Raw genomic sequence first — 12,445 nt, forward strand, 5'->3', positions numbered from 1 at the left:
TCCCAAAAAACCGGCTCATCCTTGTCCCGGTCATGTAAGCCCTGTGCAGCACTTTAAACTGTATGAGGCTAAGCCTCGCACAAGAAGAGGAGGAGTTCACCCTTCCTAGGGCGTCCGCCCACGTCCCTTCCTCAATCTCCTCACCCAGCTCTCCTCCCATTTACCCTTCAGCTCCTCCACCGAGGCCTCGTCTACCTCCTGCATCACTTGGTACATTGCCGAGATCCTCCCCTCTCTGACCCACACCCCCGAGAGCACCCTGTCCTGAACCCCACGCAGCGACAGCAGAGGGAACTCCGCCACCTGCCGCCTGACAAACGCCCTCACCTGCAGGTACCTAAAGGTGTTCCCCGAGGGGAGCCCGAACTTCCCTTCCAGCTCACCCAGGTTCGCAAACTTTCCGTCTACAAACAGATCCCTCAACCTCCTAACACCTGCCCTGTGCCAACTCAGGAACCCACCATCAATTCTCCCCGGGACAAACCGGTGGTTCCCCTGTATCGGGGACCCCATCGAGGCCCCCACCTCCCCCCTGTGCAGTCTCCATTACCCCCAGATTTTGAGGGTAGCTGCCACCACCGGGCTCGTGGTATACCTCGTTGGAGGGAGCGGCAACGGCGCCGATACTAGCGCCTCCAGGCTCGTGCCCACACAGGACGCCATCTCCATCCTCTTCCATGCTGCTCCTTCCCCATCCATTACCCACTTACGCACCATTGCTGCATTGGCAGCCCAATAATACCCACAGAGGTTGGGCAGCGCCAGCCCTCCCTATCCCTGCCCCTGCTCCAAGAACACCCTTCTCACCCTTGGGGTCCCGTGCACCCACACAAACCCCGTAATGCTCCTGTTAACCCGCCTGAAAAAGGCCTTCGGGATAAGGATGGGGAGGCACTGGAACAGAAATCTCGGGAGCACCGTCATCTTGACTGATTGCACCCTACCCGCCAGAGACAGCGGCAACATGTCCCATCTCTTGAACTCCTCCTCCATTTTCTCCACCAGCCTTGTGAGGTTAAGCTTATGCAAGGCCCCCCAGCTCCTGGCCACCTGGACCCCCAAGTACCTGAAGCTCCTCTCTGCCCTTTTTAGTGGGAGCCTACCAATCCCCCCCTCCTGGTCCCCCGGGTGTATAACGAACAGCTCGCTCTTCCCCAAGTTGAGCTTGTACCCCGGAAAATCCCCAAATTCCCTGAGAATCCTCATCACCTCCGGCATTCCCCCACCGGGTCCGCCACGTATAACAATAAGTCATCCGCATAGAGCGACACTCAGTGTTCCTCCCCACCCCACACCAGCCCCCTCCAGTTCCTCGACTCCCTCAGCGCCATGGCCAGGGGTTCAATTGCTAGCGCAAAAAGCAGGGGGGACAAGGGACACCCCTGCCTCGTCCCTCGGTATACCCGAAAATACTCCGACCTCCTCCTATTCGTGGCCACACTCGCCATCGGGGCCTCATATAATAGCCTCTTCCACCTGACTAACCCCTCCCCAAACCCGAACCTTTCCAGCACCTCCCACAAGTACCCCCACTCAACCCTATCGAAGGCCTTCTCCGCGTCCAACGCCACCACTATCTCCGCCTCCACTTCTACCGCCGGCACCATTATAACATTCAAGAGCCTCCGTATGTTAGTGTTCAGCTGCCTCCCCTTCACGAACCCCGTTTGATCCTCGTGGATAACCTACAGCACACAGTCCTCTATCCTCATGGCTAAAATCTTCGCCAACAGCTTGGCGTCCACATTTAAGAGTGAGATCGGTCAGTATGACCCACACTGCAGGGGATCCTTGTCCCGCTTAAGGATCAAGGAAATCAGCGCCCGAGACATCGTTGGAGGCAGAGCCCCCCCTTCCCTTGCCTCGTTGAAGGTCCTATCCAACAGGAGGCCCAACAGGTCTGCATACATCTTATAAAATTCGACCGGGAACCCATCCGGCCCCGGCGCCTTCCCCGACTGCATGCTCCCTGTCTCTTTGCCCAGCTCAACCGGCGCCCCCAGTCCCTCCACCTGTCCCTCCTCCACCCTCGGGAATCTCAGCTGGTCCAAAAAGTGCCCCATCCCCCCCTCTTCTGCTGGGGTTCGGACCGATACAGTTCCTCATAAAAGTCCCTGAAGACCCCATTAATGTCTACCCCCCTTCGCACCACATTTCCTCCCCTATCCTTAACTCCACCAATCTCCCTGGCCGCATCCCGCTTACGGAGCTGGTGTGCCAGCATCCTGCTCGCCTTCTCCCTATATTCATACACCGCTCCTTGTGCCTTCCTCCACTGAACTTCAGCCTTTCTGGTGGTCAACAAGTCGAACTCAGCCTGGAGACTATGCCGCTCCCTCAGCAGTCCCTCCTCCGGAGCCTCCGCGTATCTCCTGTCCACCCTCACCATCTCCCCCACCAGTCTCTCCCTCTCTCTCTGCTCTTTCCTCTCCCTGTGGGCTCGAATGGAGATCAACTCCCCTCTAACCACCGCCTTCAGCGCCTCCCAGACCGTCCCCACTCGGACCTCCCCGTTGTTATTGGCCTTCAGGTATCTCTCGATACATCCTCGAACCCACCCGCCCACCTCCTCGTCCGCCAGCAGCCCCACCTCCAAGCGCCAAAGCGGGCGCTGGTCTCCCTCCTCCCCCAGCTCGAGGTCCACCCAGTGCGGGGCTTGGTCAGAAATGGCTATCGCCGAATACTCAGCATCCTTCACCCTCGCAATCAGCGCCCTACTCATAATGAAAAAATCAATCCTGGAATAGGCCTTATGCACATGGGAGAAGTATGAAAATTCCCTGGCCCTCGGCCTCGCAAATCTCCATAGGTCCACCCCTCCCATCTGGTCCATAAACCCCCTCAGCACCTTAGCCGCCGCAGGCCAACTACCCGTCCTGGATCTGGATCGATCCAGTGGCGGATCCAGCACCGTGTTGAAATCCCCCCCATTATCAGGCCTGCCACCTCCAAATCTGGAATCCGGCCCAACATGCGCCGCATGAAACCCGCATCGTCCTAATTCGGGGCGTATACATTGACCAGCATCACCCGCTCCCCCTGCAGCTTGCCGCTTACCATCACATACCTCCCACCGCTGTCTGCCACCACATTCGACGCCTCAAACGACACCCTCTTCCCCACCAGGATCGCCACCCCCCCGATTTTTTGCATCCAGCCCCGAATGAAACACCTGGCCTACCCATCCCTTCCTCAGTCTAACCTGATCCGCCACCTTCAGGTGCGTCTCCTGAAGCATGGCCACATCCGCCTTCAGCCCCTTCAGGTGCGCAAAGCCCGTTTGACCGGCCCATTCAGTCCCCTCAAATTCCAGGTTATCAGCCGGATCAGGGGGCTACCTGCCCCCCTCCCCCGTCAACTAGCCATAACCCTTCCTCAGTCCGCCACATGCCTGCGCCCCCCGCTCAGCCCGTTCCCCATGGCGACAGACCCCCATCCCGACCCCCTCTACATGCTCTAGCTCCTTCTCGGCCATTCCAGCAGCAACCCGGTACCCCCCCTATTCACCACCCCCCTAAGCCCCCCCCCCCCCTTAGCTGCGTAGCCCCTTCCACTGTACTTCCGACTCCTGCTGACCCCAGCAGCTCCCGCCACCCCAATGACCCTCCCCAGTTCAACACAACCACCGCGCCCTCCCCCCACCCAGTGCCGGTCCCGCCCACTGCTCCTCCAGCGCGGGAGAGAAGCCCGCTCTTCCATCCCGTGCCCCGCCCCCCGACCCAACACGTGGGAAAAGACGGGCACATGACCCAACAGGACTGCGAACCACTCCCAAACTCTCAACCAGTGAAAAAAAAAGACGTGCCAAAACGCCCAAGTAAACAGATAACAGTCCCAAAAAGCGAAAAAGCAGAACAGCAAAAAGACATCATCAAATTGAACCGATAAAAGCGAAAGGATACCAAGGAGGCCAAAGCCTCCCGGCTGTGCACACCGTTCCCCAGCCCCCAGTCCAGCGCCGGCCCTAGGGTTGCTGGCGCCCCGGGCAAGCTGAACTTCGGCGCCCTTGGGGGGGGGGGGGGGGGGGGGGGCCGAGAGGGGGGCGGGGCCGAGAGGGGGGCGGGGCCGAGGCCGAGGGGGGCCGCGGGGCCGAGGGGGGGGCGGGGGAGAGGGCGGGGGGCCGAGAGGGGGGGCGGGGCTGAGGGGGGGGCGGACCCGAGGGGGGGGCGGACCCGAGGGGGGGGGCGGACCCGAGGGGGGGGGGCGGACCCGCGGGGGGGCGAACCCGAGGGGGGGGCGGGCCCGAGGGGGGGGCGGACCCGAGGGGGGGGGGGGGGCGGACCCGAGGGGCGGGGTGGGCAGACCTGAGGGGGGGGGTGGGGCGGGGCGGGCGGACCTGAGGGGGGGGGCGGGGGGACCCGAGGGGGGGGGCGGGGAGCGGACCGAGCGGGGGTGGCGGACCGAGGGGACGGAGCGGGGGGGGGGGCGGACCGAGGGGACGGACCGGGGGGGGGGGGCCGCCCTGGGGGAGTGCGGCCACACTGGGGGAGTGCGGCCACCGCGCATGCGCTGGTTGGCGCCGGCCCAACTGCGCATGCGCGGGACCCGAGTCTGGCGCCCCCTAGCACATGGCGCCCCGGGCAACAGCCCGAGTTGCCGGTGCCTTGAGCCGGCCCTGCCCCAGTCCTCAGTTCAAGTCCAGCTCTGCCTGGACGAAAGCCCAGGCCTCCTCCGGAGAGTCAAAGTAGAGCTGGCGGTCCTTATAAGTGACCCAGAGGCGTGTCGGCTGTAACATGCCAGACTTGACCCCCTTCTTGTGGAGCACTGCCTTCGTCCGATTAAAACCAGCCCTTCTCTTTGCCACCTCCGCACTCTAGTCCTGGTAGATCCTGATCTCCGCATTCTCCCACTTACTACTCCTCTCCTACTTCGCCCATCTCAGCACACACACACGGTCGGCGGAGACCATCTCGGACCAGCACCGCCCGAGGCGGCTCGTTTGGCTTGGGTTTCCTCAGCAGCACCCGATGGGAACCTTCCAGCTCCAAGGTTCTCTGGAATGACCCCGTGCCCATTAAGGAGTTCAGCATCATAAACACGTAGGCCCCCAAATCTGTACCTTCCAGCCCCTCTGGGAGGCCTAGAATCCGCAGGTTCTTCCGACGGGCACTGTTCTCCATCTCCTCCAGCCTCACTGATCACTTCTTGTGGAGCGCCTCGTGCGACTCCACCTGCACTGCCAGGCCCAAGAGTTTGTCCTCGCTCTCCGAGGTCTTTTGCCGAAGCTCTCGGATCTTCACCCCCTGAGCCGTCTGGGTCGCCATGAGCTTGTCCAGGGAGGCCTTAAGCAGTTCCAGGATCTCTGCCTTCAGCTCCCTGAAAGAGCGCTGAAGCAGTTCCTGCTGCTCCCGCGCCCACTGCTGCCACGCTGCTGATTCCCCGCCTGCCGCCATCTTGCCTTTCCTGCCTCACATCTTTCTCTGCTCCAAAGCCAATGTTTTGACCGCTCCGCTCCTGGTCCAGGCCATCCACCGGCGGAGAATCTTAGAGAAAGTGTTCCCACACGGGGAAAAGCCCAACCAGTACCGCTATGAGCCCTTAAAAGAGCCCAAAAGACCAAAAATAGCGGGAGCTACCGAACGTGCGGCTTAGCTCCACATCACCGCAACCGGAAGTCTCCATAGCCTCATTTCTATCAGTCACTGGCATGTTATTTGTGTCTTCCACTGTGAAGACCGACCCAAAAAACCTGTTCAGTTCCTCAGCCATTTCCTCATCTCCCATTATTAAATCTCCCTTCTCATCCTCTAAAGGACCAATATTTACCTTAGCCACTCTTTTTTGTTTTATATATTTGGAGAAACTTTTACTATCTGTTTTTATATTCTGAGCAAGTTTACTCTCATAATCTATCTTACTCTTCTTTATAGCTTTTTAAGTAGCTTTCTGTTGCCCCCTAAAGATTTCCCAGTCCTCTAGTCTCCCACTAATCTCTATATAATGTAATTAACCATATTGTCACACAGGGTGTGTAATATAGCGTAATTAACCATATTGTCACACAGGGTATGTTATATAGTGTAATAAACTACATTGTCACACAGGGTATGTTATATAGTGTAATAAACTACATTGTCACACAGGGTGTGTTATATAGTGTAATTAACCATATTGTCACACAGGGTGTGTAATATAGCGTAATTAACCATATTGTCACACGGAGTGTGTTATATAGTGTAATAAACTACATTGTCACACAGGGTATGTTTTCAGTGTAATGAACCACATTGTCACACGGAGTGTGTTATATAGTGTAATTAACTATATTGTCACACAGGGTATATTGTATTGTGTAATTAACCACATTGTCACACAGGGTATGGTATATATATGTATATATTTTTTAGAAAATATTTTATTGAAACATTTATAATTTTCACAATTTAACATTTCTTAAACAACTGAGCGGGCCGACAAGCGCAACAATATTAAAATAACATATACTACTACCCTCCCACCCTATCTCCTGATTACCCATATATTAAGTTCCCTGTCCTTGTCTTACACTACCATGCCTCCCATTCCCCCCCCCCCCCCCCCCCCTTCTTCGCCTTACTGCTGACGTTCAATTTTCCTTAAAGAAGTCAATTTTCCTTAAAGAAGTCGATGAACGGCTGTCACCTCTGGGCGAACCCCTGGGTTGAACCTCTCAAGGCGAACTTGACAGACGGAGAAACCCTGCCATGTCGCTAACCCAAACGCCTGACATTGGAGGCTCCGATTCCCTCCATCCCAGCAAAATCCGTCTCCGGGCCACCAGGGAGGAGAAGGCCAGCACATCAGCCTCCCTCCCACCCTGGGCCCCCGGATGTTTCGATACTCCAAATATTGCCATTTCCAGACTCGGAGTCACCCTCCCTTCCAGGACCTCTGACATGACGTCCGCAAATCCCTGCCAGTATCCCCTCAACTTCGGACACCCCAGAACATATGCACACGATTCACCGGGTTTCCCCCACAGCATCCGCACCTATCCTCCACTTCCTCAAAAAACCTACTCATCCGGGCCACAGTCATATGAGCCATATGAACCACCTTGAACTGGATCAGGCTGGGCCTGGCACACGACAAAGATGAATGAATTCTCCTCAAGGCCTATTCCCATACTCAGACTTCCAGCTCCCCTCCCAACTCTTCCTCCCACATCCTCTTCACCTTCTCGATTGGGACTCCTTCCCACTCCATTAATTCCTTGTATATCTCGGATACCCTCCCCTCCCCAACTCCCATTTTTGACATCACCTTATCCTGCAGTCCCCTCAGGAGGAGGCGAGGAAAGCTTGGAACCTGCCTCCGAACAAAGTCCCGTCCCTGCAGATACCGAAATCCAGTCCCACCTGGCAACTCCAGCTCCTCCTCCAATATCTCCAGGCTCGGTAAACCCTCCTGAATGAAGAGATCCCCAAATCTCGCAATCCCTGCTCGCTGCCACCTCCTAAAGCCCCCGTCCATTCCCCCCTGAGCAGAACGGTGATTATCAAAATTGGTGACCATACCGACGCCCCCTCCAATCCCATGTGCTGTCTCCATTGCCCCCACACCCTCAGGGCTGGCACCACCACTGAGCTTGTGGAGTACTGAACCGGCGAGAACGGCAGGGACGTCTTTAGTAAAGCCTCCAAGCTCCTGCCCTTACAAGATGCCACCTCTACTCGTGCCCAAATCGACCCCAGCCCCACTACTCACTTCCTGACCATCGATATGTTGGCCACCCAATAATAATGAATAAAACTCGGGAGGGCCAAGCCCCACTCCCCGCGGCCCTGTTCTAGGAGTGCCTTCTTCTCTCCTGGTTTTACCAGCCCACACAAAACCCGAGATCGGGACAAAAATCGGGATAAATTGAAAAAGGAACGGTCGTCTCGGAAGGACTGTCATCTTCACCGTCTGAACCCTCCCCGCCAGTGTCAGCGGGAGCATGTCCCACCTGCGGAAATCCCTTTTCATCTGATCGCTCGTTCTACCCAAATTTAACTTGTGAAGCTGTCCCCAATCCTTAACCACCTGAATCCCAGATACCTAAAGCTCCTCCCTACCACTTTAAAAGGTAACTCTCTCAATCTCCTTTCCTGGCCCCATGCCTGAACCACGAGCATCTCACTCTTTCCCATAACTTGAAAACCGCCCAAATTCTTCCAGTGCCTCCAAAATTCCAGCCATCCCCGCAACGGGTCTGTGATATAAAGGAGTAAATTGCTCTCTTCCTCTTCACAGCTGGTGACCACGCTGTGCATATTTACAACTCGCTCACCTTCGATGAGGGGGAGGACAAATCGAAATTCAAGACCATAATTCTGAAGTTCGACAGCCACTGCGCGGTCGAGGTCAACGAGAGATTCATGTTTCAGTAGTGAATTCAGGGTAAGGACGAGCCTTTCCAGTCCATCATTACCCACCTCCGCGTCCTTGCGCAGTCCTGCAACTACGGGTCCACCTCTGACTCCATGCTCCGTGACCAGATTGTTTTTGGTGTTCAATCTGAGCCCCTGCGCCAGCAGCTACTAAAAGTGAAGCAGCTCACTCTCTCCACGGCCATTGAGACCTGTGTGCTTCATGAACACGCCTCCACGTGCTACTCCTGCATCCAGGCTGCTGAAACGGCGCGGCAAGCCCCTTACGAGGCAGAACGGGTCCAAATGATTAAATCTTTTCAGGCTCTGGATCTATACAATGGCGGCTATTTTGCGCGCTTTTCGCGGAGTCCCGCGCTTACACGCAGCGAACGTGCTGACGTCACTGACCGCTTCGCGCGCTGCGCTGGATTGCCTCGCGTGGGGCGCGACGAACGTCCCGATGCTCCGGCGTGCGGCAACTGCAGCTCCGCCCACTTAAAGCGGCAATGTCCCGCAAAGTCCCGACGCTGCCTGCAGTGTGGCAAACGAGGCCACTACGCTGCAATGTGCAAACCTTCCATGCCTGCTGTTTTTCGAAGGTCCACCCAGCCCCACAGAGACGTCAGGGCTATCCAGCCTGCCATCAATGAACCTACTCTAGACCTTGATTCCGACTGTGCCTGCAATGACCCACAGGTCCCGTTCCAAATTGGCATCGTTACTACGAACAGGATATCCCCCAAGCGTGGCACTGAACCCGTCCACGTCCACAGCGTCAGCCAGGATGATGAGTGGTGTGCCACCCTTACGGTCAACCGGTCCCCTGTCATGTTCTGCCTAGACACTGGCTCTTCTGCCAATCTCATCGCGTCGTCTAATTTTCGCAAGCTCTGCGTACAGCCTGCTGTCCTGCTATCTGCCTGTAAATTGCTGGACTACAATGGCAATGCCATCGCCGCCAGCGGCTCCTGCCGCCTTGAGGTGACACATCGTGCTCACACAGTCATTCTCTCGTTCGAGATTGTTGCTGCCTCAAAAGCTTCCTTGCTTGGTGCGCAGGCATGCAAGCTGCTCCACTTAGTGCAGAGAGTACACGCTCTCTCTTCAAGCAATGTGTCTGCATCCTCTGACACAGACTTTAGGGTGCAACTCGACTCCATCTGCAGCAATACCATGATGTTTTGGAAGGCATGGGCACACTCCCGTACACGTACAAAATCTTACTCAAGCCCAACACCACGCCTGTCGTTCATGCACCTCGCAGAGTCCCAGCGCCCCTCAAGGACCGCCTCAAGCAACAGCTCCTGGACCTCCAGGACCAAGGAGTAATTTCTAGGGTCACGGAACCCACAGACTGGGTAAGCTCCATGGTCTGCGTCAAGAAGCCGTCCGGCGAGCTGCGGATCTGTATTGATCCTAAAGATCTAAATCAGAATATCATGTGGGAGCACTACCCGATTCCGAAACGTGAGGAGCGCACGTCCGAGATGGCCCACGCCAAACTATTCTCAAAACTGGATTCATTGAAGGGTTTCTGGCAGATCCAACTAGATGAGTCAAGCAGGAAGCTGTGTACGTTCAACACACCCTTTGGCAGGTTCTGCTACAACCGGATGCCATTCGGCATCATCTCTGCGTCCGAAGTTTTCCACCGGATCATGGAGCAGATGATGGACGGGATCGATGGCGTCCGGGTTTATGTCGACGACATTATTATCTTGTCAACCACCCCGCAGGAACACATTGCCCGCCTTCAGCGTGTTTTCAGGTGCATCCACGAACACGGCCTCCGCCTCAATAGGGCCAAATGCTCCTTCGGCCAGTCGAGTATCAAGTTTCTGGGGGATCACATCTCCCACCAGGAGGTGCGTCCGGACGAGGACAAGATTGCAGAAATCATGTCCATGAAGACGCCCGAGGACAAGAAAGCGGTCTTCCGGTTCCTGGGTATGGTGAATTTCCTCGGGAAGTTCATCCCGAATCTCGCCTCACACACCACTGCCCTCAGAGACCTGATTCGCAAAACCACAGATTTCCGATGGCTCCCTACTCACGAGCGTGAATGGCAGAAGCTGAAGGCCAAGCTTTCCACGGCCCCAGTGTTGGCCTTTGTCGACCCGACCAAAGAGACCAAAATCTCTACTGATGCCAGTCAGTCGGGGATTGGTGACGTGCTCCTGCAACGAGACGAAGCCTCGTCATGACCCCCCGTTACGTATGCGTCGCGGTCGATGACTCCCACAGAGCAGCGCTATGCGCAAATTGAGAGAGTGTCTCGGCCTTCTCACTGGAGTTGTGAAGTTCCACGACTACGTCTATGGACTTCCGCAGTTCACGGTTGAAACCGACCACCGCCCCCTTGTAAATATTATCAAAAAGAACTTGAATGACATGACGCCTCGCCTCCAGCGTATCCTACTCAAGCTGCGCCGGGACGACTTTCAACTGATCTATACCCCTGGCAAGGACCTTGCCATTGCCGATGCCCTCTCAAGGTCGATCACGACTCCGTGTGATCATGACGGCTTCATTTGCCAAATAGATGCTCACATTCAGTTTGCAGCCTCCCATTTGCCAGCTACGGATGCACGACTGATGCAAATTCGCCGCGAGACAGCGGCTGATCCATTTCTGCAGCGGGTGATGCGCCTAATGTCAGACGGGTGGCTCAAGGGCTAATGCCCGCAATTTTACAACGTCCGCGATGATCTGGCGGTTGTCGACGGGGTGCTCCTGAAATTGGATCGCATCGTCATTCCACAAAGCATGCGCCAGCTAGTGTTGGAGCAACTCCATGAAGGCCATTTAGGAATCGAGAAGTGCCGCCGCAGGGCCAGAGAAGCCGTCTAGCGGCCGGGCATCAATGATGACATCGCCAATGTGGTGATCAACTGCTCTACCTGCCAGCGTTTTCAGCCCGTCCAATCACGGGAGACCCTGATGCCCCATGAGCTCATCACATCGCTTGGACCAGAGTGGGCATCGACTTGTTCCATGCATTGGGCAGAGACTACGTCATCATCATCGACCACTACTCCAGTTACCCGGAGGTCATCAGGCTGCACGACCTCACATCCTCGGCTGTGATCAGGGCGTGTAAGGAGACATTTGCCCGACATGGCATTCCGCTGACGGTCATGTCAGACAATGGCACCTGTTTTGCGAGCCAGGAATGGGCCGGCTTTGCCCGACACTACAACTTCGAGCACGTTACGTCCAGTCCCCTATACCCCCAATCCAATGGGAAGGCGGAAAAGGGGGTCCACATCGTTAAGCGGCTCCTCAGCAAGGCCGCCGACGCCGGCTCAGATTTCCATCGTGCTCTGCTGGCCTATCGCTCTGCCCCGCTCTCCACCGGCCTGTCGCCTGCTCAGCTGCTAATGAACCTGTAGCCACCTGGGTTGGCCACTTCCTCAGATAAAATGGAAGAACGCAAAGATTGCAGAGTAAAATGGATATTGGCAAAGAAACCAGCAGTCTGCAGAATCCCCTGTATTCTAGCTGCCACAGAAACCTGACAGAATTGTAACTAACAAGCTGCGCATATTAATGAAGCGATTTACGGTGATTCCCAGGCACAATGGACACAACAGTTAAACATTCTATGGAAGGCCAGACATTCCGGCGCCAGTAGAGTCTAAGACAAAGGACACCAATAAGGTGTGAGGAACCGCCCGGGGATCGAGGAACAGCCTGTTATTGGGGAAATTCAAATCACTCGATTGGGAAGAGACCCAATCGATTGCAGGTTCATAGACGGTCCGCCCTGAAGGATGCAAAGCCCCTGGGACCTATAGAAGTCAGGTCCCAGGATTGATTCGTTCTCTTAACCAGCTCTCTTAGCCAGCCTCTCCTTGACCAGCCTCCCAGCGTTCTTCTTGACCAGCCGGCCTTCCCAGCAGAACACCTTTGCAGCTCTCGAAGAACCTTGAGAAGGAGAGGCCTGGTCAGCAGCCGCCATCAAGTAAGTGTCACACAACGCATGCTACGAGAGTAGACACTTCTGACCCCTTTAGTCCACACCGACTGGAAGCCTGCGGATCCAGGACAAAGCAAGAGGCCATTGTGCCCTGATCCGGCAGTTCCCTTATTCCAGGTAAGTATTGGCCTGT

This window comes from Scyliorhinus canicula, chromosome 1 (genome assembly GCF_902713615.1).
Source record: "Scyliorhinus canicula chromosome 1, sScyCan1.1, whole genome shotgun sequence".
In the NCBI taxonomy this organism is placed as follows: domain Eukaryota; kingdom Metazoa; phylum Chordata; class Chondrichthyes; order Carcharhiniformes; family Scyliorhinidae; genus Scyliorhinus; species Scyliorhinus canicula.